At 37.8% G+C, this 25,251-nt stretch overlaps 1 protein-coding gene across 11 annotated transcripts in view; it reads right to left on the bottom strand.

Moving 5' to 3' along the window:
• ATF7IP (activating transcription factor 7 interacting protein) overlaps window positions 1–7,575 on the bottom strand; it is a 109,746-nt gene extending 102,171 nt beyond the window's left edge. For 5 of the 11 annotated variants that reach the window (XM_068940108.1, XM_068940144.1, XM_068940157.1 and 2 more), the window contains exon 1: window positions 7,287–7,468. The gene's annotated coding sequence lies outside the window, so the exon portion shown is untranslated. Of the gene's footprint in view, window positions 1–6,944; window positions 7,166–7,286 lie in introns of those variants that run through there. The other 6 variants (XM_068940073.1, XM_068940112.1, XM_068940167.1 and 3 more) reach the window with 4 other exon arrangements.
• Between the last annotated feature and the right edge of the window lie 17,676 nt (window positions 7,576–25,251).

Genomic DNA, 25,251 nt, shown 5'->3' with positions numbered 1-25,251 from the left:
CAAGAGTTAATTCAACATACCTAAGTTAGCATACGTATGTGTGTTAATACTTTAAAAATACAAACCAGATTAGCTAATTTTAAAATAAATCACAATGTTTGATTAAGCACAAAGCTAGTATTTAAAGTAACTTATCTGAGAATGCTTTGGTCCAGGAAACATTGAAGTGAAACTGTGTTAACACGGAATTAAGGTAGCATCTTTACAGGTTCTCAAAAAAAAAAAAATCAACAATAAATAAGGAAAACAGGCATTTAAATTGTATTTTGAATCATTTTACTTTTAAAACTTATATATAGTTTGGTAAGTTTACAATTTATTTATTTATTTTTTTTTATGTATTTAAGAGAAATCTAAACATCCTTAACTCTGCCCTGTTTTGATGACATGCCAACCCACTGCAGTATCATTTCAGCAAGTTGCATTATTCTGGTCACAAGTTAAATAAGCTTTAAAATAGAAATTCCCTTTTCCATCCTCCCTCATGAACAAAAAACCCTTAAAGAATGGTACCCTGTCATTTCTCTAATTCTTTCCCTATATAAGTAATTTCAAGCTGCCACCCCCATTTTCAAGTATCACCACTTAAGGTCAGATTTTACACTAGAGCTGCTTTTAAGCCATCCTAAGGAATCAAGGAGAGCCAGAAAATTCTGGATGTTCAAACTTGAGTTTTAAAATCATTTCACATTATAAGAGTAGTATGAGGCAGTGAAAAACATAAACCAGTTTCTTTTGCTGTATCATCCACACTTTCTTATGTACAAAACACATACACCCCATCTAATTTTCTCATTTACCCTCTTCTGTTAAGTAGTACGTTAATTAACGCAAGTGGACAAAATCTGAAAACAGTTCTTGTACTGATGAAATTCATGAGAGTGTATTTCTCCATTTTTATGCATCTGAATTAAAGTTTCAATTGAAAATCCTTTTTATTCCTATATTTACAAAGGTGAATAGATTAAATTTAAGAAACATCAACTCTCACATGGGACTGCAGGAAAGGATAAAATTACTTAAATTCATGAGGGGGGGGGGAAAAAAAAAGAAAAAAGAAAAAAAGCCCATGATGATCATGAGACAAGAAACACACAAGAGTTAGAAAAATCAAAGTTTGCTCAGTATTTGAGAAGATTTCCCTAAGTACAAGACACCTGATGGCAGGTTAACTAGAACTCACAAAGGGATTTCAACATATTGACAGAAGCCATCATGCATCTATGTTCATGTACTAGTTTGCTACAAAAAGCACTTTAAAATACTTAGTGGAAAGAATTAAAATTCAATGTCCATTTAAAATTACTTTCTTGAAAGTTTATTAAGTTGAAGGCAAATATATGTAGAAGAAGCTTTCTTTCATGTCAGGTTTTTGTAACATGCCCTCTCTTTACAGTATTGTGAAATGGAGGATAATGCTTAGAACAGCACAAAATGACAGAGCACTGCAAACGCGCAGATTATTTTAACAGCAAGCTGAACTATCAATAGTGGTATCACTCATAAACCTGTGCTTTGAGAGTACTAATTTACTAAAAAATGTTCTTTAGAAATTGAATCCAAGGAAGAAAAACATTATTTCTGTATTAAAAATACCCAGGTTAACACACAGCAAGTAAGCTGTATTAGATTTACCTAAATATCTTAGAAAAATAGAAGCTATTAAAAACAAAAACATCCCCCCCCTAAAAAAAGCCTTTGCATATAGCTACCTAGTTTACTGATATCTCACATGATTTGGTATTTGTTCCTGGAAGAAACAAGAGCTGGTAACTCAACAGTACAGATTTCAGTCATTTATGACATGCACAGCTCAAACTAAAACATCTTGAAGGACATTGCTAGTATTTTTAAGAGTTATCCCATAAATCACAAGCGAGCGTAAAGGGCAATTAGACATACAAAGGAAATAGTATCCCAGACTCCTCCACAACTGTACAATGGAAACTTAGGGACAACTGAGGGGATCAAGCATTTATTTAATATATGCATATTTCACTATTAAACCTCTGGCTACAAACCAAGGAATCGTTACTTAAAAAGGCACTGGCTTTCACATACAGTGACAATTTAAAAAGTGTATCTCAATGGCATTAAACAAGATAACTGGTGAGAAATTGAGCTAACGAAGCCACACATCCTCCAAATTTGTGAAGTTTGTCTTGCTACTTTTTCATCACAATAACCTAAGGTTATCATTAGTGTCTTACCATACTGGGCAAGTGAGTGCACATACATGCCTAGTCTGAATTTGCATGTTGATGTGACAGCTTCCACACTACTTTGACAGACAATACGTATGTGCTGACTGGCCAACTAGTTATCACCAAAACCAGTGCGTAACTGCTGAATTCTCCCTGCCTTCCCCCTCACTAGAGGGAATTTTAGTCTCTTTCCTCACCCCAGCTGCTTCTTTTCACAAAACTTGTATAAAATTTCTAGGGCTGTTGCACAAGTAAAAAACATTTTTGTCACATACCAGCTTAGCACTTTGTTGTTTAAATTAAAAAATAAAAATATTGGCATTTGGCAAGCACATACGTATCTTTTCGCTTACTAGTGGCACACTCGCAAGTGCCATTTAATAACCTTATTTATCCATTTTTTAAAATGTCATAAAGACATGCTTTTTTCACTGACAGCATTCTGCTTTTTGTTTGAAAAGTATCTAACATAACCTCAAAAGAAAACATAAAATGCATAAAGCCACATAAAATTCAAGCGCAGCTGAAACTCTACCTTTCAGTTTGTGATGTTATAGCTATAATATATGCAGACAAATAGTCAAGACAGAGTATTAGCAACTTTCAGAGACAGAAACTAGAATATTAATCAAGATCAGAATACGCAAGCAAATCAAAAAACAGGATCTTCAGAACTGATCACACTCAATTTTAGTTTGATCTGTAGGCTAATAAATTTGAAAAAAAAATCAGATGCTTCTACAGATTTAAATACTCGAAATATAAACTCATGAATTTCCCGACTCCCATTACTACAGAAAGAAAAAGAAGGTACTTAAATACATTACAAAAGCTACACCAAACCTCTTCAGGCAGATGAAAATTGAGATTCTGGAACATTATGTAAAATTTTGCCAGGGGGGAATAAACAACCATCACACTATCCAGCAGTGTAAGGCTGACAAAGTACACGATCCAGACCTTCCTGGCTGGAAAATTCATTCAGACTAGAACACAGTACAGTCATCATCTTTGGGATCAACCACCAGGCTTTAATAACCAAAGGAAGATTGAGCTGTAGAAATTCTAAATATGAATTATTACCCAATCCACTTCTAAACATTCATTCAGAGATTAAGGTACTCCACAATTGTCTAATTCAACAAGAGAAGTTGGTTAAGAGATCACTTTGGAGGCCAACCTCATTTTTTCTCTGCTTCTGAATGAGCTGTCAAAACACAAGATCAGAAAACCCCTATCTTACTCTCCATCCTTTAATTTGGATAAGTCATTGCCGCATGATGATCACTGTTTCTTATGATATGATGTAAGCACTTTAACAGAAGAGCCGCTTTTTCATACAATACAGCACACAGTACAATGACCATAAATGAAGTTCCCGAGTTACAAATACACATCGTAAAAATGTCATCGTAAAAATTGTGTTGGGCAGCCTATGAATTCTCAGTCATTATGTAAGCATAGATAAGCCTCTCAAAGTAATGCCATATACTAAAGAGAAGTAAACAGTCTAGCCTTACTGTAAAATTCTTACTGTAAAATATTAACAATCTTAGATTTCACTGCATTTAAGAGTGAGATTCATCAAAATATACTGGGGGGAAAAAAACAACAAAACAAAAAATTCACATTCACATACACAGAAAATATAATAGTTTTACAACTCACAACTTATTTTCTCATCTAATATCCCTTAGGAAAACTACAATGTACATCTGTGACACTGCAGTAATTTCCAAAATAAACATATGACTAGCACACAACATAGAAAAACATTAGGTGGATAGTAAATGCATTAAGATTGTACATTGAGTAAGAATGACAGCAACATACTGAGAAAGTATCTTTTGGCCTTCCTATCTATATTTCATATATATCCTTGAGATTTTTGGCATAAACATAATTTCTGACAGTAAGTCCAGATAAGCCCAGCTAATTATTATTCATACTAAAAAAAAAAAAAATCTAGATTGGGGAAAATTACTCTGCTGTTTTCTTGTTTTGCAAGAAAAATACAACATCTGGTTTGGTCAGCTATTTTTCAATGTGGAAATATCTTTTTTTTTTTTTTTTTTAAAGAAGAAAAGAAGTCTCCCAAAAAATCACAGTCAAGCACACTGAAAAGCACTGCCTTCATTCTCTATGAATCAGTTACTAAAATAGTTTTAAAACATAGTTTAATTTTAAATATTTATTTTACAGAATAGCTAGCATGCAGAGAAACAATTCAACATGTTTTAACATAATTTTCATATCTAAGAAGTTCAGGCTCTTGGCTAGCAACATCATCTCATGCTGGGACAAACTATCTCCCTATTAGACCAAGTTTCCTGTCCTTATCCCCAAACTCTGAAAGCACTGCCAAAGGACCCTTTACAAGAAAATTAACATACTACAGTTCATGTTGAGCTTCTAAATATGTGAAATGGGCATACAAGCCAAAGCAGGAGATATTAGCAAACAATGAAGAATATAGCATATATGCATGTCTACAGGGACTAGCATCTTATTGAAAACAGACTTCATAATAGGTGGGAAATAAGAAATAAAGAGGTCCCACAACAGCAACATTAAATGAACTGTTTTAAATTATGTATATTATTACTGTATTCTCCTATGAATCAATCATGTAAGATCAGTTTCAAACCTATGGAACATTCAAAATAATCTTATTAAATTACTTCATACAACAAAATACAAAACTGTTCCACAAATCATAGGAAGCATTAGTTCAGTATTGCTACACTTTGTAAAAGGTTGCAACTCATAAAAAAATCTGGAAGCAACGTAACAAGTCTACCAAACCAAAATCATAATGATGAGAGCATGAAGATCTCGTAAGATTCTTTGAAAAAGAGTACACATGAGCAGTTACTTGTAAACAGTACCAAAACCACATTTTCTGCATTTTAATTATTTGGCATCTATCTAAAGACTTACTGCTATTAAAAATGAGTAGTGCCATTCTTTTTTGGATTATATGTACCCAAAATCTAAATTTGATACTTCCAGAGCATATAAAAATAACTGCAAGAATTGAGGATAAAAATATTATTTTAGTTGCCAAGATTCGTCAACTGTACAAGTCCTCAAGCAAACATCAGTGAGTGCATTTAATGTTTGTCCTGATAACTACCATTAGTCCCATTTTACAGATGGGCAAACTGAGAAATTACCTACCCAAGATCACATACCACATAACAGCAGGGCACTTTAAAGAGTTTTTTAATATTCAAGATAATACTTTCCTTCATACCTTCCTTTGGGACTGCCCAAAACAGTATCTAATCAGAAAAAAAACCCTATACTTATTTCTTACATTCTTATTAGTTCTCTGTGTACTGATTTCATATCTAGCCTTTTTATACCAGGCTTAAGCAGACATTAAGTACATTCTCTACATTTTATAAACAAAAAGTAAATATAAACTCAGTATTAATAACTGCAATAACTGTATTTAGAACAACCTGTTACAATAGAAGATGGCCTGAAATGTATTTAAACTTGCAAAATAAATCCAGACAGCATGCTTATACAATTTATTGATCTTCTAGATGCAAATTCCCATAAATTCATTCATAAGAACAGTATTTACTTGTATAAAATGGGGAACGTACCAAACATATATTTTCTAAAACATTGTCCTATTTCTGACAATCAGATGCCACATTAAATAAGGTGTCTAGATTTACAAGCGTTTATTTGTCTGTGACTGCACGAAGGCAGCAGTTTTAACCTTAATGACTGTTCCCTAACAGAGTAGGGCTAAGTAATGCTTATCTCCCCCTCTCCATTTTAGATGGACATTTTTCCATCAAAAGAATGCTATCCAACAAGCCTCTCAGTGTTAAGGGTCACACTGACATCACAATATGCAGAGTTATTTCAAGATGACTGTTATGCAACAAAATATTCTAATGCAGGCATATCCACTGGATATCTATCAAGGTCTCATTAGGAGACCTAATTAGAAGGGAATATACCTGCTAAGAGAAAAAAAAACAGTTGAGAACAATGCTACATCTCTAAAATGCTCCAGTGTCACCCCAGAATTAAAATGTAGTATTAAACTAAGATTTCAATTTTTTAAAATACATCGGTATAAAGAAAATTAGAAGATCAAATGTAAATTCTTTATATGAACATACTACACTGTTAACTTAAGCCATTTTGTTCAACACAGGCCTCCAGGACAACCTGAAATAACAATTCTGGCCTTGTTTAGTTCATTTTATAATAAACTACTGACAACATCACATAAATAACGAAGAACTAGCCTATTTTTTTCCCCACTGAAATACCCTCATTTCTACTAAGTTCACAAGCACGCTTGCTTCAGAAACTTTTAGCTGAAATTTTATTAGCATGTTATCGAGCGCAACAAGAAGAACAGTTTTCTACTTGTTGTTTCCACAACCCATCCAACCACGATGCTCAACTTTTAACATCTGCTATACTTAGGAGTATATTCACCAACTACATACACCACCACTTAGGTGATGCTATCCCCAATCCAGACATATGTAAGGTAGTGCTTTCGAGGCACTACACAGCCAGATCCGCCCCTGTCCCACACCTAAACACCCCTCTGGCGTGGTGTAAAAGAGCGCCCCCACCTCACCTGACACATGTACAACAAGAAGACCGAAAGAGGGACAACTGCCTGCTACTTCCAGGCTCATGCTGCCTTACAGGGCTCAATCCAGAATCCGAGCTTTGCCCTGCCCCCATCAGACCTACCTGTGACCCACCGCGGCCGCGGCAGGGAGCGTCGGGGGCGGAGGAGGAAACGTCCCCACACCACGCTCCCCACTTGCCACCACCTCAGTAGAAAAACAGCAACGCGCATGCGCGCCGCCGCCTGCACTGGAGCCGAGTCACGTGCTCCCATGCAGTATGCGCGTAGCTGTGGTGCGCTTGTGAGTGTGGGTGCGTGGCGCGTGTGCAAAGCTGCAGCTCCCGAGCATGCGCACTGCGGCCAGCCCCACAGCCCGAGTCAGCGTTCGGCATAAAGTGCTGCCACTACCCGGCCACAGTGAGAGCGCGACCCGCCGCCCGCAGCCCGAACGGGACGTGCAGTACCTGTGCCTCTGCGTCCTGCGGCAGCCCCTGCCTCAGCGCTCCGGCGGCGGCCGCCGCTCCTGTCTTCTCTCCGCTGCCGCCGTAGATTCAAAATCGGAACCCACTTCAGGCACCAACGCCGCCTCCCCCTGTCGCACGCGCCGGGCCGTTATGCAAATGAGCCGTCTATCCCCTCCCCTCTCCCGGCTGGCCCCGCCCCCTTCGCCGGCACAGGGGCCGGCAGCGGGGGCTGCCTTGCCGCCGGCCAATCGCAGGGCCGGCCATCTTGGCAGCATGCAAATGAGCCGCCGAGTTATTTAAATGAGCAGTTGGCTCCGCCCCTTGGCGGGCGGTTGCCGACGGTTATTCGCGATAACGTGCTGCGGCCAAGGGCGTTTGAGGGTAGAACGAGGCGCGCGCGCGGCGGCTCCGGCTGCGAGGGGGCGCTGCCCCGGCGCGCGGGGGCCCGGGGGGGCAGGGCGGAAGGAGCCGCCTCGCTCTGCCTCTCGCCTTCCCGCCCCAGTGGGACGTGGCTGCTTTGGCCTCTAGGGTATCTCCTCCCTAGCACATGTGAAAAGCCTTACTGAGGGCCTCTGGGTTTCTCAGAAAATAACCTGCATCACCAGCTTCCAGCACCGCTAGCTGCAGCTTCCTTACCTGTCCTGTTGTTAGGTTTTTTGAGCTGTCCTGGGGGTAACCTCAAGTTTTCTTTATGACAGGAAGCACCTGGCCAAAACACAGAGGTTTTCTTAATAGCCGGCTTTGGGTTCGAGGAGTGTCAAGAAACCAAAAAGCGCTGTTAGCAGTACTTGAAGTACATCAGAGGTGCACAGCTTAGCCTGGGTGATCAGCAGGTCAAAATCTGCAGTGACCATTTCCCACTCACCCTCAATTTCTACCTAAAGGGGGCAGGGGGAGAAGAGCATGGGATCTACTTTAATCTGAGCCTTAACTTGGCGCATTCTGTTCTGTGACCAAAAGCAGAAATGAATATTGTCCACAGCTGCTTGAGAGTTAGCTCAACACTAGTTTTGAGACTCAAGTACCTGTTGCCCACTGACTCCGTGATGAAGGGAGAGGCCCTTTCCCTCTGTTTAGGCAAACTGACATTTTTCCTGTTGAAGGCTTAAAATACACAATGAAAAATGGCATCCTGATTTTTCTACTTCAAGAGTGTGCTAAATACACAGCAAGAGTTTTTGTCAGTCATGTGCAGAGCCTGCTGCGTCCCCGTATGTAGTGAAGCAGTACCTATATGGCATAGGCTTTGCAAGGGTTCTGCTAGAAGCACTTTACAGATTGAGCAGCAGGTTTTTAAGATGTTGCCGTTCCCAGTGGGTTGCCTGACGTCTCTGCTGAATGCTTCCACTTACACAGCGAAGATGGCAGCGGGAGATGTGCATGTGCGCCCCATGATTTTGGGCCAGCACATCTACAAAAGTGCTTTGAGTAGGTGTACTAGCCTGGGAACTTGAACAGCCAAAGTGTGAATGGCCATCTTGCTCTGCTGTCCCTGCAGCAGGCATGGCAGTTTCTGGCAGGAAGTGTGGCAGACACCTGAGACAATAATTTCTAAAATTTTCACAGCTAGCTTTATCAGAGCTCCTGGAGCTCTAGGTCAGTACTAGAATGTTTTATCTTGGAAAATGGGAGGTTTGGATTTTAGTTGAGTCTTCTGTGCTTTTGCACACAAGCAGAGGACAGGATATTTCAGGTAGAAAAGGCTAGAACTATCCAGAAGTGGGCAACTACTAGCTGTACCTATTATTTAACTTGCATTTCACTGCTGGTGAGCACTTTTACAGCATCCATGCATAAACATCCTTTGAGATCAATCAGGAGTAAAAACTTTCAGGCTAAGATGCATATTCTCAGAAGATTGGATATTAATATAATCATCTCTTTGGATAACAATTGGTGGTATTCCAAACTTGATTTAGTACGGAAGCCCTTACAGCAACATAGTATTTTTTCCACTGCAATGCATTTCATGTACCTGAAGGAAGAATGAGGAGGGAGGATTTGTCACCCTAAAGAATATACAGTTTATTAAGTGTGCATTTAGGTGTGAATTTGCTGCTATTAGCTTGTTATTTTGTCACAGATAAATAGAAAACATAGAAATGCAACATGAAATGAATGTTTATAAAAATCTTTCTTGGCTCTCTGAGGAAAGGATAGTAGCAAAAATCTGAATGCCTCAAAGAAATCTTATTTGTCGATCCCAGTATCTGTTTCGACTGATCACAGGACATAGCTTAATCAGCTTTAGAAGACCAACTGACTACTAAGAGAAGAGGTGGAATGCTGTTGATTATGGTTGTCCCCAGACTTTAGATGGCGGACAATCTCTGAAGCGTTTATAAGTCTAATAATATGCCACTGTTCTTTCAAGTTCCAAAGATTCCAGGTGTCCAAAGTTTGTATTTTGTCCACAGCAAACAGAAACTGAGAAATCTTGGAAAGAAGTTCAGAGAGCCAAGTTTGTAATGAAATACAGAAATACGAAAGTTGCATAACACTTAATCTTACGCTTAATAGCATGGGAAGTTTGTGCAAGGCCCAGTAGACCAAAAGCTATTTTTAAAGAACTACTCATAAATATTTCAAATACTGTTTAGGGAGCATTTTTTAATATTAGCCATTTACCAACAAATTAAACATTTCAAGGGTGACAAGACACAAATATATTCAAAGTTTTATATGGAACTGCCTTTAACTTGTTGTACGCCTACTTTTTGGAAAGACAGAACATGAGCTTGTACTTCAGCAAAGAGTTGTGGCAAAGACAAAAGTGGACTTTAAAAACTTCCTTTGCTCCATAACAGTTACAGAAAGACAAACTATTAAACAACCAGCCAAAACCAGGTAATTTTTTTTTTCAGAGCTACTAACTGTTGGTCACTAAAGACAGTAAAGATTAAAAGGAAATCAGTATCAAAACAATTATTTCTTAAAGGGGAAAGATTTAATTCCTCTTTTACCTAGCACAAATTATGCTAATATGTTCATTATGGTATCATACCATACCCATTTTCTATCATTTAAATGTTTCAGATTATTTGTCATTTCTTCAAAAATGGTTTTATGGAAAAACTAAAAAATATTCCTAGTCATTTTATTGAATGTGGTTTTTTTAGCTTCTTTCTCAGGCAATAATCCTGTTGAGCCTTAACAGCAAACAAACAAACAAACAAACCCCCCAAAAACAAAACTGTACTTTATTTGTTCACTTAGTCCACAGTTGTATTAATTCAATGCTATAGTTGATACAGTAAGTGCCCTGCAATGACATTTGAGATACCAATATAAGCGGCGAGTTAACATCTTTAAATTTTAAGAGCAATGACAATGTCTAAATTGTCAGCTCAGTAATTTGAGGAAGGCAAAGTCCAGATTTCTGTTAACTGCTCTTGCTGAAGTCAGATTGGTTATAAATGCAAAATAGTGACTGTGTATCAGTTTATACTGCTCAGATTATTTGTAAGAAGAAAGTTAAAATAAACAATCATTGAGAATATATGACTTCAGTGACATTTCTTTATTTGAAAAATTCCTTTTTTGCTGAGAACAGTGATGCGTAATGCAAATACTTCACTGGAGTTAAATTTACAAGATACTAAACTTGCAACACCATAAAAGAGTAGTTGTCCGTGTAGTTCACTTTCCTGTCTGAGGAATCTGCTAAGGTATTCAGACATTGCAATAATAAGCACAGAGAAAAAGACCAATAGATTCTAATGTGCTTGGAAAAAAGAAAATTATACTATTTTATGTGCAACAGAGAATTTCATCTTCATGTCCTCAGACACTGAATTTCAGTCTTGGTGTATGCACATAACATTTAATTTTCTTATATCCACATAACTGCTAAAGGGTGGTTCCCAGCCTGTGAACAACAGATCACTAATAAGCTGATTACATGATGCTTTCTATACTTGAAATTGTTTTAGTAAAACGAGGCTTGATACCTTGAATATTTCCCAATATTACTCCTCTCCATATGATTTAATAACTGCTAATGGAGATGTTGCAGAGTCACAAATGGGAAACCTAAAAGGAAGCATGTAAATTGATGCACAGAAGAGGTGTAGCTCTCAGGATGAAAATGAACTTTATATATATAGAAAATGATTGTCTTTTTAAAAAATCAAAATGTCATGATAAATGGTTAGTTATATGGAAAAAAGTACCCATTTTATTTTTTAAATAATTGCTGGAAAGTATGTAATTGCACAAGATCACCTTGATAAATAAATGACACTTTTAAGCCAATACATTTATGTTAATTTTCTTGGTAATGGAGTAGAGTAATAAATATTTTCTTGCACAGTAAAAGCCTAATAGGATGGAATGATTAAGACTTCTCTGATTATAAATAGTCTTACACAGGGTGAAAGAAACACTGTAATATCAGAAAATAATAGTGAGTTTTCCAAGTTTTTGTTCACTAACAAAAATATGTACAGTGAGAAAAAAAAAAACATACCTATTTGACAATGTAACCTGTGATTTAGTGACTCAAGAATTTCAAGAATTTCACCAGGGAGGCTTAAAACATAGCTCAAAAGGGAACTGCATGATACCCTTCTGATGAAGAAAAGCAAAGAGAGGATTTTTTAAAATTCCTTTTTACTATAAGTGCACATCTCTTTTTTTTCATACAAAAACTTACAGCACAGCCAGCAGGATGAAATTGTGAAAATAAGGCTTTTACTAGACTTTTTTTAAAAGTTAAACTTAACAGCATACAAAGATCACAAGCCTGGTAAAATGTAACCAAAACATCTGAGGAATTTTCCCTATAATGAACTGAAATTATTTAAGGCATTTTCATGTGGGTTACTTTTCACTGTAGATACCTTCCAATTACATGACTTTTGTAAAATACGCTAATATTATCTTTCTATTACTTTTAGGGGTCATAAGAGAAAGGATTTTGGGAAAAAGCCTTTAACCGCTCTATTCCTCTCAGATTTAATAATAATAGTTTTAATAATAAATTTACTAACCATCAAGTAAGTACTCTGCTGCACAGCTGTTCTCTCGTCAAAACTTACTCTGTTATGACTTTGCTGTATTACCTAGCCCATCTATTTACTGAGCAGATGTGTTTAGGTTTGTTAAGCACCTAGCAGTCTTTTTTCTCTGTTCTGAGTTGTCCTCTCACTTTACTACCTTCCACCTCACTTAATAATATAACAAACTAGATCAAACTTCACCTCTGTTTTTAATAAGAAAATTGTAATTTTGTAAGCCTCTGTACCAACAAGATTGATACAGTTCAGTGGTTAAGAGACAGTTCAGTGGCAAAGAAGGAATTGACAAAAATGTATTTTTATAGCTTGTTAAATTTGTTTCTACTACACTAACATAACCTACCAGTATCTTGAGATATGACCAGGCATTATCATCTGCAGTGTGGATTCTCATGCTTAACCTCTAGCTAAAGAGTCTATCCCACTTCAAAAGAAAAAGTAACGTTAACAACATGTGAGCTAATGGACAATTGGAATTTATTAAATAAAATCCTTTTCCAAAGAGTCTCAAATTAAGTGATTTCAAAGCACCAAACAAATCTGTTTTCTGGAAAGAAGAGCTTGTCCTCCATTGTCCCACTTACTCTCTGACATGAGAAAGTTGTGTGCATATTTTTTTGAAGAACAGCAGGTAACATACAGGAGAACCTTAAAACTATGGAAGCTATTCTGGTTTTACCTATTTTTCTGGCAGTTTATTTTGAATCACTGGAAGTGCTCATATGGTGGCAGTGGAATAATCTTTTTTCATCACGTGTTTTGACTATGTGATTTACTTCCTGAATGCAGTTGTATTTTCCTTACTTCAGAGAGAATTTCTCTGGAAGTAGCTTAGTTTAGAAAAGGACTCCCCCAAATACAAAGTAATATTGTGGTAGCATTGTTATTACAGTAGAGGTTGAGAAATAAATAGTGCTATCTCAGTTTTAACTCCCACAGTACTTTTTAAATGAGATGTGCCTGACCTCCAAATTACACAGTTAAGCAAACTTTTATGAACTTTTATCTCATTAAATTTTATCCAGTGTATTTAAATATTTTTAGTAACTGATGAAGAAATGTAAAGAATGTTTCTGATGTTTCCTCCTGCAGGTACTCTTGGGAATTTTTTCTGACCTGTTGGAAGAAATGTACCTGCATAGCTCTGTGGAATGTAATGAATATCGGACGGCTCTAGTAAATGAACTATGTAGATATATCTGAAATGTGTGTGTTGATTTTTGTGTAGTCATCACCTGGTGATTTTTACTGTTATTGACTTAGTTCAGAAAATTAAAAAATATTGTCTATACCATTTTAAAAGGCTTACCCTGAGGATAAACATTGTTTCTTGGTTTCTTTTTCTTAACTCTAACTTTGGGCTTTTTTTAATGTAATGCCTGCTTTAGATCCTTCTAGACGGTGGAATACTTAGGGTGTAATAAATCCAAGTAGTAAAGATTATAAATTTCTTAAAAAATTATGGTTTTAGGTGTCTACAGGAAATAGCCAGTGAAGATTCAAATGCAGAGTGCTTTAGTAACAACCTAAAACGGTAAAACTCTTGGGCTTAACCACAGAGATCTTTTTCAAGGCAGGAATTACTTAAGAACCAGGATAAAAATATCTCATTATATCTCCTCAGTTGTATTTTGAAAGGTCTCTTTTTCTTTTCTCTTAATCACATCGGGATGATCAGCCTTGTGTTAATTGGCTGGAGACTTTGTAAATGAAAATTTGAGAGGCTGTCAGAAAATGTGTGGAATGTGAAAATGTGCTTGTTTGGGTTTATTTAATTATTATGGTTATTATAATCATTCCTGGTCGGACTGAATTTTATCTATAATGACGTATAGCAAAAATGAACATCAACTTCAAACCTACTAGATTTATGCTAAACCTTAAAAAGCAATTGTGCTTGTTTGAAAAAAAAATTTTGAAAATTTTAAGCTTTATTTCTCGTCAGTAAGTTTCCCATTATTTTTGCTAGAAGTCATTGTGGATAAAATTTGAGTTTCAGGACATTTTCCTGTCCTTAAATTTTTTCCTAATTGAAGCCCTCATCTGGTATTTTTTGCTGCATTCTGAGTTCTTCCTCCTCAACTTTTTCCCATACGTTCTTTTTATCGTATAGTAAAACCAGATCAATAGCTCATCTCCTGTATAAACAAAGCCTAGAAAATACTAAACAGTTCTTCCTGTCCTGAGCATCTAACTGATCAAAATATTCTATTCACTCATCCTGATTCAAAGCCATCAGCAAATGGAGAACCCAACACTTTAGTAGTTAATCTTTCCTCTAGCCTTAAGAAGACATTTCTGTTATCCACTACCTGCTCCAAGCATCTTAAGCAATGGGGTATTTAATTTCCATGACCTAGCAGAACAATTTTATTCAGGATTTCTCCAGATGCTGGTGTACATGGGGAACAGAGACAGCATCTCTTACAATTTTTGGGGTAGAGGTCCTCGAGATCAAAATACATAAATGTACTCTCTTGAAAGGAGCAAGGAAGAGAAGCTTAGATTGGCTCTTCTGCCCCCCTCATCAGGGAGGCATGGTCCTCAGAATTTGAATGAAGGGGCCACTGGTGGGAAGACCTTCTTCGAGTCTGGCTAACATGTGCACCTACAGAAACAATCTTGCCCCTCTAGTAGTATAGCAGCGCAATCTCACAGAGACATTCCCAATGATATGAGGACATGGGATCACTTCTCCGTTCCCAACTTTGTGTGAGAGACATCTGTTCCATACCTAGCCATCCCCTGAGAGGTAGGCTGTGAAAAGTGAATGGATGCCTGCCTATGACGAGCGTGGAAATTAAAAGGTAGAGGAGTGGTTGATTGCTCTAGATAGTAGGCTAGAAAGTAGAGTTGTCAACCGTTTTATCTTCTTCTCCATCCATTCCATTTACCCCATCTCTTAATGTCCTCTACCTCTACCGCAGCGTCAACCTACTCTCCTTCCACTCTTTCAATTTCTCCATTCCCTAATCTTCCTCTCCTTAACAATCTTCTGATTGCCTTCGTTCCTTAACTGTGCTTAAGTTACAAGACTCTGCAAGTGCTGTGACCCGTCCATGTTTGAGAGCTGCATGTCATGTAAGCTGTGAATCAAGTGTTCTCAAAGCTTGGTTTTTTTTTTGATCACAATCAGTTCCATTTTTTCGGGGGGTAGGCATTTTTTCAGCTATTTATCAGAAACTTTCTTTTCACTTTGTCTTGACAATACCTATGAAGCATATCTGCTCTACATCTATCCTCTCATCATGGGCACTAAGTGAGGATGGGTATTCTGAACTGCTCATCGGTCCTCTGCTTGTGCAACTAAGTTGCTGTGGGGGGCAGATTGGATGTATCCCTTCCATGGCTATGGATATGTTATTCAGATTTTTAGTTTCCATTCATATCAGAAATGGCAAGAGACAGAGGTAAAATAGAAAATATTTCATGTTATTTCTACCCTGCTATCCTCCAACATTATCCTAAGATTTTATTTACAGAAGTAAGAACTGAAGCCTCATTTGAAGCTTTTGTAAGAATATATTCTCCGCAGAACAGGTACAGCAGCTATTTTACTCAGTATAAGTAATCTAAAATATATACATAACAGTTATGTTTTCCATAATTTCCAATAGCATATGGTATTAAAATCAGAACGGAATTATTAATAATGAAGCCACTATGAAAGTAATTAAAAATCTTAGTCCTGGGCCAAGACATGACTGCAGTAACTACAGTATAAAACCAAAAAGAAAGAGCCCAAAGCTCCTGCAGTGTCATACATCATGCATTTTTCTTTGTTCTTTGCTCTTTGAGGAATATGGCAAAACATTAGTTCCTTTTACTATAAGCTGCTGGCTGTTTGTTTGTTTGTTTGTTTGTGTTTTTCTGCAAGTTGATGTTTTTACATTTGCTTGATGTAGCTCACAGTATCAGTCAAACTATTAAATTGCTAACAAAACCATCTTCCCAAATACACCTCATTTGTTTCTACAGGAAGTGAACAACTTTAAGAATTTCAAAGCAAAACATTATTTAGACATCTGCCTTTACCTCTTCAGTTTATTCAGTGGGATGGAGTTGGGACAACTTTCTAAGGAAGTTCTTTCCCTGGCAAAGATACCCTTTTTGGAGCGAGAGGCAGAGAAGAGATTACGCACAAAATCCATAGATACTAGGAAAAAGTTACATTTTTGTTCAACAGAGTGTTTTAAATGGTTGTGAGATCTTTGAGCAAATTCACTCTTTTTGTTTTGCATTTTCACATTAGCCAAAGTTTTAGATATCAGTAACTTTTTCTTAAGATTTAATCTGAAAGACTGTTTATAGTATGTTTTATTATATTAATAATACTGTTTAATAAAATGTAAGAACCACTAAAAATACATTTGATTGAAAATTCAGACATTTTAAATTTATCCTGGCCTCATATCGCTAAAGAAAAAACAAGCAGAAATCTCTGGAACTCAGCGTGCTAAGCAAGGTTAAATATGGTGCTGTCATGCTTCTAGTGCTGTTTCTTTATACTGAAAGGGATACATCAATTGTTCTTAGTGTATCTGACTGTAACGCTGTTAGCTACCAAAATACAACTTTTTAGTGTGATGGATGACAGATGCAAACATTAAAAAAATGTCACAGCACTTAAAAAACAATTTTTCTACATAGTATTTGATTAACAACAGACCTGGCCAACAGCAACCGAAATAATTGTCAGGGACATCACTTGAATATTGATACATTTTTAAAAAACATATCCATTAAAACCTGTCTAACCATATCTGTTTGCTACATCTTTTGCTTTTTAATCTTCTTTCCAGACTACCCTACACTTCTTTTTCATAAACAGTTTGAAGTCTGTCCAATCAGTAATGTCTCTGTCCTGTTCCTTTGCTGTGGTCCTATGTCCTCCTACCATTTATTTTACTTTCCTTGTATTTCCTATCCTTGTAAACATCTTCCTCCCAAATATTTGTATTATAAACTTTACTAAATTAAACCAAGTATCTCGTCTTTCTTCATACCTTCCTCTCTATAATCACCTTTTCATGCCTGTCCCCAAAACTGCACCTGCTAAAATGTATTTTGGAATTGCACCAGACTCTTGCTAGAATTCTCACCGTCGAGGGACAAAACCAGCCAGCCCTACACAAAAGATGTGAAAAACTAACTCTTTTCCAATTACTGAGATTTTTAGGAGTGATTCCTCTCCCCTCTTCTATGTGGCTCTGTCTTTTGTATTAGTCTCATGCTAATGTAAAGCCTATTTACTCCCCAGATGAGGGGAAGGGGTGTGCACTGTTTCTTTTTCACTTTACCTTATCGCACTGTATTCTAGCTGCTCCAGGTTTTCCCGCCTTTCTGCTTTACCCTTTTCCAGCTTGTTCCTGGGTTCAGCTTCTCTTTGAAATGTGAAACTGTTCAGGGCTTCTCAGATCAATTGAGAGAAAAACTAAGCTCACTATCACTCACTTTTTTGATCACCCCACAGCAAAACCGACCAGAAACTATGCAGCTGCAAATAGGCAAACCTGTAAGCTACAGCAACGGCATTGGAACAACTGTAGAAAAACGAAATATTTGATCTGATTGCCCTCATAACTCTAAGGACTGGAATTGTTATACAGTCCTACTCAACAGGACTTGACCCTCTTTGTCCAGGAAAGTCACTTACTTGTTCTAAAAGGGTAAAGGGTTTTGTCTTGTTTCAATTTTTCTTAAATGAGCAATTTTCTTCTGCTTCCCTGTCTTTTCCTCTGCTTAGTGACCTTGCTTCTGTTACTTTTTAACTCTCTTCTTTCAATTGCTGAAAGGTAATGCCGCAGTTGCTGCAGAGATTTTGGTTTTCCGTTGTACCGTTCTCACTGAGGAGTAGCACCATAGTTTTGCTTTCCTTGCTTACTTGCCATTTCACCACTAGTGGTAAGAGACTCTTTCCCTAGAATAGGAAACCGACCATTGTTAGGATTTTCTTTCCCGCTCAAGATGATTACTCCTCTCCTGGTCACACACACACATACCTTCTTGAATTCCCTCTGGCACCTTCAGAGAAAACAATTTACTTCAACGTACGGACTGCATGGAAATAGAACAGAACAGCTCTGCCTGTTAGCTGCACCATGACCACGGTGAAGCTCACGAGCCACCTGAACTCCCATCCTCTGCTTTTATTGAACACCGGGTTTTTGGGGTGGTATTTTGTTTCAGAGCTGTGGAGCGCGCAATTTTCCTGAAATTGTGGGGCCAGACCTGAGAGTGCTGCCTCGGGCAAGGCCGGCGCAGGCACCCTTCGGCACGGCGGCGGTGTGGGGCCTGGGGGTCCCCCCCAGCCCCGCGAGCCCACGTGATTTGGGGTGGCTTTGGCCTGCGCTGCGTGCCGCCGATGGTTAACCTGACAGGGGGTGCTATGGCAGGAAGCGGAGTGGGGCGACATCGCCATGGCAACGCACCACATGGTGAGGTAAGAGGGGTTGCCTAGCAACCGGGCCTTCGGGCAGAGGAGTCTGTAGGGAATTGGGAAAACAGCAGTTGGAGGAGGGGGGAGGGGAAGGCAGAGCGAGGGGGGAGGGGAGGGAGAGGGAAACGTCGAAAAAGAGATGGAAGGGCTCAAAAATGGCAAAAAAAAGGAAGGCAGGGAGCTTGGCTGAGGCGGGAGAGGAGAAGCGGGGTTCCGGGGGGTGCTGCTGGTGGCAGAGGCCTGCGCATGGCGCTGGCAGGGAGCTGGGGCCTGCAGCCTTCCTGGGAGGAGGCTCTCAAGGCACACGCCAGTCACACCGAAAATTTGTCAGGGACCCTCAGCCTCCATGCCAACCTCCGAGGGAAGCGTGTAAAGGAGTACAGCCAGGGCAAGCAGACCGGTGCGTGGGGATGCGAAAAGAAGTCAGAGAATGCCTCTCCCACCATTTTGTTTTTTTCGGTGGAGGCTGAGATCAGACAGAAAGGGGACATTGAGCATCATCACTGCTGTGAATCCGTTACCTTAAAAAAAAAAAAAAAAAGGCTAGGGCAGTACTTTCATTTTTAAGTAGCATTAGTAATGCGGTTAGGTAAAACATAGTTCCTTAAAATAGAACGTATTGAAGTTATGGGGATTTATTTAGACCTAGACTTTTGTGTCTCAGTGAAAGAGGTCACAGGTGAGAGAGGTCCAGAGGAAACTGATGAGGACAAGCAAATATCTATCTGTATAATGACAGTTGAACTTTTCCTTTGCTAGAGCAGAGCTCAGAATGAGAAACTGGAATACAGAGACCTAAAGATGGCTTCTACCTTGGCTGATTACTCAGAAAAAAAGATCTGGAGGTTATGGTGGACGCATAAATGTTAATGTTTACCGAATATGGACTAATGATTTAAATTTAAAACAAAACAAAACAAAACAAAATAAAATAAGGGAATATGAGAATACATACAAAGTTAGAAGAAAATTGACACTGACAATAATAGAACGCTAGCCTGTCTGTCTGGGTGTCTCTAGTATATGCCCTCACATGAAATACTGGCTTTGGGTGTGATACTTCCATCTCAAAAAAATACACCCTACAGAAATTTGAGTTCAGAAATTTCTGAAAACATTGATTAGAAGAGACAATCAAAGGTTGAGAATGTTTTGTTTGGAAAGAAAGAAATGAGAATAGCTATAAAAACAATGAAAAATGCTCATTGGCACAGAGGGCGGCACAAGCTGACTTGTCACTTGTCCTTTCAAAAAACAACTGGAAACGGCATGCTGTGAAAACTAAACGACATAGAGTGTGGCTATACTAGGTCACAGCACTCAGGAAGGCTAATGGGGTTGTAGTCTCCCTACTCAACATGTGTGGTGGAGCCCAGGCTCTGTCTGATAGGAAAGGGGAGAAGCTGCTCCACTAGGCCACCTTCCCATGATCGCTGCAGCTTCACTCGGGCTTGAACTATTAAACATGTGCAATTTCTATATAGCATGTTAGAAAACAGTTCTACAAGGGCGTCAGACATCTCAGATCAAAATGTATCCACTTTTGATCTTCCTGAGTTTAATTCTGCTTCAGGCTTTAAATCTGAGGCTCTGTTATATCTGCAAGAGAAACCACAACTGAGCTTTTTCCATTACCGCGGAATGTGCAGTGGGAAAGAAGTCTCTGATTATTTTGTTAAAATCCCTACAGGGCAATCTGAATTCTTGGCACTAGGCCTAGTCTACTGGTCATTTGTTTAGCATTTCAGAGTTCCCATTTTAGGTATAAACTTTCTTACTAACTGCAAATTAAGTACATTAAAAGGAGCAATGGCAGCTGATGAGAAGCCATGCTAGAAGCAAGTATCTAGGCAGCAAGAAGAGGAGGACTCACTGCAATGGTGCTAAGAAGAGCAAATTTGTCAAGTTCCTCCCCCCAATTCCTTTGCTCCAGAAAAATAAAAACTTTCCAAAGTTCTTCAGACATCAGAATGTTAGTGTAAAGTACAAATCACTGTGGCCAAAACTGCTTTTCATGATGCATGAGCACGTATTATAGCATTTCTGAAGTATAGAATTTTATTCTTGGCTTTTAGTTGATGTGATAAATTTCCTTGGCTCTCTATCTCACTATTTATGACTACCACCAGCACCAGTTGGTCAAATTATGGTCTATTGCATTAGAAAAGAATGTATACTATTCTGCATAAAATATATAGAAGAGAATAATTCTATCTGTAAAGAGACCATGTTTTACACTCACCTTTAAACTCACTGAGTTTAAACTGAAAACACATTTAATATTATCAAGCACAGAACAGTAACATTTTTATAGTCAACTGTGCTATTGAAAGCACCATATTTTATTTACTATATGCAACTTGTGCATGTGCCCTCTCTTGCTATTTAACAGTGATGAACCGCTATATAGAAAGGTGTGTGTTCCCTCTGCCTCACACTTTACCATGTGTATTGCTATACTGATTTGTTAATATACAATTCCTGTTTTGTAAATGGTGTTGTAAGCTTCGGGGTAGTGCACAAGTAGGCCTGTAGATCTTTACACTTTATCTAACACGCAAACAATACAACATTTTAGGAATGAGCATACTATGGATCATGGTGATACATATGGATCATCTTTGACTCATAGGGCTTGATGCATGGGATCTTTTGCATCTGGTCTTTAGAAAGCTGAGAAACCTATGCTTGAGGAGAACAGGCAGCTATTGGGGTTTCAACTATAGCAGCACTAAGACAATTATCAGTGATGCCCCTGTCCCTGGGCATCCTAAACTAGGTTGCTGTAAATTTATACTTAAAAGCTATTTTTGCTATTGTGCTGCAAAATAGGACCTTTTTTAGGGATGCATAACTACGGTGAACCACCTTTCTTTCATGTGAAAGGCAACAGTCTTCTTGGTTTATACTTATTAATGATTCCATTTCAGTTTGTGCAAGTGCAGGGGTGTTGGGCGAAGGTTTGTGGCCAAACACCAGTGCAGATCAACTAAATTCTTCCTTATTTTCTCTTTCAATTTTAGTTACCTACAGCATGCTTTTGGTCTGCACTATCATGAAATTTTGCAGTATTCTTAAGTTGGAATGTGGCAGCCATGCATCTTCAGTAAAGTAACAGATGAGAATAATAAATTATTAGAATTATACTGATTAAAGTGAGAGCCAAAGGAAAAAATCCTATTGTAACCTCATATAAAGATATAAAACCAGTGTTGGCTTTACTGTAAATCTCTTTAAAAAAATTACAGAGCTAGGATTTAATCATTCTCAACTCTGCAATTGAAGAAGGTTCTTTTTTCTTTTTCTTTTTTTTTTTTGCCCAAGTATTTGTCAAATATATAAGTTCTTCAGTTGCCCACTGGTTCTTCTTTTTAAATATATATATATAAAAAGGTGTTAGTGTGGGAGAAAAAGAGGAAACTTAGAAAGTCAAATATGTTCAAATACGTTAAAGTTTCAAGCTTATTTATGCAATGGTTGCACTTAAAAGTTCTGTTTTGAAAGAGTCTACAGGCCTGATATTTGATTAAACTTCACAATACAATGACGGTAATTATACTGAAATTATAGCATAGTTACACTAGTAATTTTGTATCTTACAATTACCACTAATTCATGTAACCACAAAGAACATGGCTGGGAATAATTATAGCGTGAACACAATGGTGTTAGTACATCTGAACTACACATGCGCGCACGCACGCGCACGCGCGCACACACACACACACACACGTGTATTTATATATATGTGATTGTGTATTTGTCAATACATGCATAGGCTCCAGACGCATATGTATGTTGTGTATAAATAATTGTTCTAGAAGGGAAATAACTGCCATACATTTGTATTAGTATCAATTAATCATTAAAAAACATGACCTGATAGTACTTCGGCATCAACTGGACTGAATTATACTGTAATTAATCATTGTGTGACAATGCTGATATCGCATATGCTTCAAAAAAAAAATTAACTCCCTCTTGCACATCATTTTTAATGCTGAATTGGCCACTTCATTCTAATCTTCTCTGTTATTTCTGGCTGTTTAAAAAAGATCATGTTTTGAAATGGCACATTTTTTGTAAAATTTAATTACTGAATTATTTAAGTAGGACCAAATGATTCCTTGCTTTGATGCTTCTATAATTCACAAAGGGGTAAGAAGTAAAATTTCTGGTTTGCAATATTTTTAGTTTTCTATAAGAAGTACTGAAGAGTCATTAGAGTTTGAAACTATTAAAAGGGTTAACATTTTAAAGGTTCCAGCTTCTTATCTGCATGTTTCACATTAGCTTTCACAAGAAATTTTTGAAAATATTTGAGTTGTTATAGTGCCCTAACACTTTCACGGTAAAAGTAAGGATGAACATTTATCCCCAGATGCTTATGATTAAAGAATACAACAGATAAGAGGGAGAAAGGAGACACAGACAGAAGAGCAAATCGTACTGGCGATCTTTCAGGCTCAATGTTTTCTCTCTTGGTTTTTCGATTTTGGGGTGTGGCTTTGTCTCTCCTGTGTTTATTAGATAGACATTAAATGCTTTATAAAGCATGTGGCAGAAAAAAAAAAGAGGAAGGGATTAGTTGCTGGAAACAAAGTAAAGAGAAGGAGGGAAGGAAGGTTGTGAGGGAGCATTGGGGGCAGGAAGAGCAGTGCTGAGGAAAGACGGCACCGAGTGGAACAAGGGAAGCAGTCAGTCAGCACAAGAACAGGAAAGTTAAGAATAAAAGAGGACAGTGTGATGACATCATTGGTGAGACCACTGAAATCACTTCCGTATCTGTGTCTGTCAGCACTGAACTCTGGTGGAATGTTTTCAGGAAAATGTTTATCCTTCCCCTTAGCTCATGTAAACACTGAGTGATGGTGGGGAGGAAGATGGCACTGCATGGAAACTATGTCACTGAATAATGAAGTGTGAAATAATTATTTTTGTCCCACATACATGCTAAAGTACAACTGAAAATAAAATGCTGATGAAAAGTCTTTATTTGCCAATGTCCCTGCAATTACACTTCTGCATTTTTGGTAATGTAAAAACGTGCTGCTAAGTAAGTCAAGACACATGCATTTACCATTCAGGATGTCTCTGCAACCTCATCTCTGTTGTGAAATCCCACCTATCATGATTGTCCAATTTTAACAGCAGGCTCTTCTAACTTCCTCTTTCTCTAGATGCAAGAAAGCTGCTGCAACCTTGCACGCTGCATACTCTTCTGCGTTGTGTTATTGCTTCTCTAAATGGAAGGTTACATATTCAAACCCCTCCCATAGCTGTATGCCTGCACAGTAGTATGGCAAGGTAATATCAAACACTTGGAATGAGGCTCTCATTAGTGACAATTTACTGTCTCAAGAAGACTCACTTTGTGTGCTGCCAAGCTTACTCAGTCAATTAACTTCTAAGCACATGTACTATTGTGCTTTCATAACCTGCAATGCAAGAAGGTCAGATTAATATACCTATAAAAACGTGTATCTTTGAAGTACCCGAATCCAGAAAGATTTAGTAATATTTATGACCATTGTACCATCATATGCACATTCATCCATGTATAGACTTGATCCTCAGTAAGTGTCTCTCATTCATGTGGTGATAGTTATTGCATGGGTGGGTCTATTTTATGACTGCATACGTAGATGTGTAATGCTGCTGGTACGAAGAGTGTAAACTTACAACATGTTTCCTCCAGAGACCAGTCATTACAGTGCGTAACTCCTAATGCAGGAAAGCACTCATTCTGAAATGGGAGCGCGTCTGAGGTGAGGGCAATCTCATAATCATTCCTCCTTTTTAAAGTACTTTCAGGTTCTTATCAAACATTTAAAAATGAAAAGCATAGGTAAAAAAATAAAGCCTTTTTATAGAAGCAAACAGGTTTTCCCTGGAGTCTCCTTTATACAGGCACTTAGCTTGTGAGAACTGATTAACTTGGAACTCAACATGATAAGATCCTTAAATGCTTATTGCACTCCTCTGAACACCTCAATTTTGTAATTTTCTGACATCAAGAAGCAAAGGAGAAGAGAGAAATAGGAATGAATGGACAAATTGCATCATGTTAATCCTGGGGTATCCCACCAGTAGATCACTGGATATTACATTTGACTTCTAATCTTAAACAGGCAAATGCATGACAAGGTATTTTTTTACTTTTGAGGCATCTGTACTGTAGACAAGAAAAGCAAATTGCTTTGGAGAAAAGATCTGTTTAAGAACCTACAAGGACAGGCCTAGAAATATTTGACATTATTTGTATGTATACCTCTATGCAACTAACTTAAAAAAAAAATATATATATATATATATATGGTTTTTTTTCCTGCAAGCCAGCAGCTTCCTCTTGATGTTACAAATGTCATTTGTCTACCTCTTTTCAAAGAGATGCCTTGTAGGATTTGTTCAACTTTTTCCCCCACAAAAAAAAAAAAAAAAAAGAAGATACATTGAAGTCACTGAATATACATTTGGTGAAAACAACAACAAAAAAGCCTGTAAGGTG

Source organism: Struthio camelus, chromosome 1 (genome assembly GCF_040807025.1).
Source record: "Struthio camelus isolate bStrCam1 chromosome 1, bStrCam1.hap1, whole genome shotgun sequence".
Taxonomy (NCBI): Eukaryota; Metazoa; Chordata; class Aves; order Struthioniformes; family Struthionidae; genus Struthio; species Struthio camelus.
Note: the sequence above shows the minus strand (reverse complement) of the source record. Positions and strands in the feature narration are given on the sequence as shown.